Source organism: Mauremys reevesii, linkage group 12, assembly GCF_016161935.1.
Source record: "Mauremys reevesii isolate NIE-2019 linkage group 12, ASM1616193v1, whole genome shotgun sequence".
NCBI lineage: Eukaryota > Metazoa > Chordata > Testudines > Geoemydidae > Mauremys > Mauremys reevesii.
In genome coordinates this window covers 31716080-31719176 of record NC_052634.1, presented here as the reverse complement: position 1 = coordinate 31719176, position 3097 = coordinate 31716080, and the positions used below count along the sequence as shown (strand labels likewise).

General features: G+C 53.2%; 1 non-coding gene across 1 annotated transcript; it reads right to left on the bottom strand.

Moving 5' to 3' along the window:
- Nucleotides 1-202: 202 nt before the first annotated feature.
- On the bottom strand, nucleotides 203-392 carry LOC120376330. Its single transcript, XR_005587216.1, has one exon. It is a non-coding gene; the product is annotated as a U2 spliceosomal RNA (small nuclear RNA).
- Nucleotides 393-3097: the final 2705 nt, after the last annotated feature.

Genomic DNA, 3097 nt, shown 5'->3' with positions numbered 1-3097 from the left:
AAAACAATTTTCCAGCAAGACAAAGAAACTTACAGCTGTAGACTCAGAAAACACTCCCAAGGAATTTTAACAATACATTGTTATGAAGAACTTAAGTGCTAAAGAAACCTGATTTTCCAACTAATTTTAAAAAAATCTTCTCAAATCAGCATCTTTAGAGTGAATCTTATTCTGCTTTTTTAACCACACAATTCTCCCCAAAAGGAGAGGCACTGGTCCTGGAGACACTGCAATACCAGGTCAATGCATGGGGTGGTGAGAGCAAGCTCCTATTCCATCCCCTTGTTTCAAAAATCAATTTAATATACAGTCCTCACATAAAGGACCTATCAGATATTAAGCTGATAAGAACAGACACTACACTTATCTTAGCCAAAAGGCCAAGAAGCGATGCTGTTAGTCTCGGACGTTAGGCAGCTGCTCTTCCCACTTCTTCTACTTCAGCACGAGGAGCACCCAGACACGCACCAAACACCATTCACGACACTTGATAACTAGGTAACTCGAAGTGATGATCTCTTCCCCGAAATGACTCCACTGGAAGAATTCAAAGCAAGAGCCCTTAACACACAATTCTGTTCAAAGACAGAGAAGTCTTTCACCCTCCTTCCTCTTGCTGGTTTCCCCTGTACACGCCTAATTTGCATAAACCCACCCACTGACATGTGACTAACAATCTCTCACTGTTAACTCTTACAGCAAAACAGGCCAAAGAAAGCCTATGCAAGCGCCATACCGCAGCCCCACTGCTCTTTCTGCTCCTTCTCAAACGTACACACAAGTGTTTTGCCCATACCAGTCCAGTTTCTTGTCTAACCACTGCACACATGGTATAACCCTACCCTGAGCTGATTCCTGACTTTGCACTCAATACAGGAAAACGAGAATTGAGAGAGAAGCTGTGCAGGGAAGTCTTCTCAACTTGCACTGCACTCCCCAAGGGCCTTTCGGGTCTTCTGTGGACTTCAGGTTCCATTTGATTGCCAAGGTTTATGGTCTTATTAATTAGCCATCTCCTAATGCAAGGATGCTACATGACAGACTAAAGATCGATTTTCCAAAAGAGCTGAGAAACAGAACTAAAGCTGAGCACGAGGTGTTACATTTCCATGAGCATCCAGAATCTGACTGTGCCCTGGCAAGTTCAATGCTTCCGAAAGAAATCAGACAATAAGGAGCCCGTCAGGTCCCCCTGCTAGCACCCAGAACTAATCAATCTGCTGGGAAATAAGGAAAAGGTGATGAATAAAGAAGTCAGGAAATAACAAGGAAATGAAGAGGTTTGTCGAACGGTTTCTGTCCGATATACCATCTTCTCAGCTACCAATCAAAGTTAAAGACTCCAAAGTCGACCCATCGCATAAGTACAGATGGTTGGATGGAAGTTAAAAGGAGCTGCTGTGCAAGTGTTAGGAGCCCGCAAGGCATGCAGATCGTTTAAAAATGCTGCAATTAGAGGCTGCGACAAAGTTCCTCCTCTACCTAGGTGGGTCCTGCGCTTATTAGCAGATTTGCTCACCACAGTGATTTTCCTCTGGTGGAACCTACAGTCTGGGTCAACCCTCCTGGGTCTGATCAGAGTTGGGAGGTTTGAGGGGAACCTGGCCTGCCTCACTCCGGGTTCCAGCCCAGGGCCCTGTGGATTGCAGCTGCCTATAGTGCCTCCTCTAACAGCTGCATGACAGCTACAACTCCCTGGGCTCCTTCCCCACGGCCTCCTCCCAACACCTTCTTTATCCTCACCACAGGACCTTCCTCCTGGTGTCTGATAATACTTGTACTCCTCAGTCCTCCAGCAGCACAGCACAGCACAGCACAGCACAGCCACAGCCACAGCCTCAGCCTCAGCCTCAGCCTCAGCCTCAGCTGCTCCCAGCTCCTCACACGCACACCACAAACTGAAGTGACTCCTTTTAAATCCAAGTGCCCTGAGTAGCCTGCCTTGATTGGCTGCAGGTGTCTAATCAGCCTGTCAGGTGCAGAAAGCCCCAGGGCGGGTGCAAGGAAGTTTTGGGCCCTAGGTGAAACTTCCACCTGCACCCTCCCACCCAGATAACCGCTGCCTGTCCGCTCCCCACCCCGCAGCTAACTCCAGCCCCCACCGGGAGCCCCTGCAGCAACTACTCCCCGTGGCAGCCACCCTGCCTGGGGAGACTTCCTCCCACCCCACCCCTGCCACGGCAGCTACCCTGCCTGGGGAGACCTCCTGCGGACATGGGTGGCAAGTTTGTAGAAATTTCAGTGGTGCCCAGAACCCGCCCCAACTCTGCCCCCAACTCTGCTCCCACCTGCCTAATGCTCTGGGAGGGGGCTCGGGAGGGAGGTCTGGGATGCAGATCCTGGCTGGGAATTAGGTGCAGGAGGGGTGCAGGCTTTGGGATGGAGTTTGGGTGCTGGGTGCAGGCTCTGGGCTGGGGCAGGGGTGTGCAGGAGGGGGTGAAGGGTGCAGGCTTTGGGATGGAGTTTGGGGTTGGGAAGGTATGTGGGAAGGGGGAGGGGTGCACCTGTGGGGAGGGAGTTTGGGGATAGGAGGGAATACAGGGTGAGGGCTGTGGGGCTGAGGATGAGGGATTCATGATGCAGGAGGGACCCAGGGCTGGGGCAGAGGATTAGGGGTGTGGGGATGAGGGCTCTGGCTGGGGCTGAGGATTAGGTGCGGGGATGAGGGGTTCATCCTGGGGGCTCAGGCTGGGGCTGAGGATTAGGTGCGGGGATGAGAGGTTCATGCTGCGGGTGGGCTCAGGCTGGGGCAGAGGATTAGGTGCGGGGATGAGGGGTTCATGCTGCAGGGGCTCAGGGCTGGGGCAGAGGATTAGGGTGCAGGGGCTGAGGGCTCTGGCTGGGGTTGAGGATTAGGGCAGGGGATGAGGGGTTCATGCTGCGGGGAGCCAAGGCTGGGGCTGAGGATTAGGTGCGGGGGATGAGGGGTTCATGCTGCAGGGGCTCAGGGCTGGGGCTGAGGATTAGGTGTGGGGGATGAGGGGCTCATGCTGCGGGGCCTAGGCTGGGGCAGAGGATTAGGTGCAGGGGATGAGGGGTTCATGCTGCAGGGGGGCTCAGGGCTGGGGCAGAGGATTAGGTGTGGGGGATGAGGGGT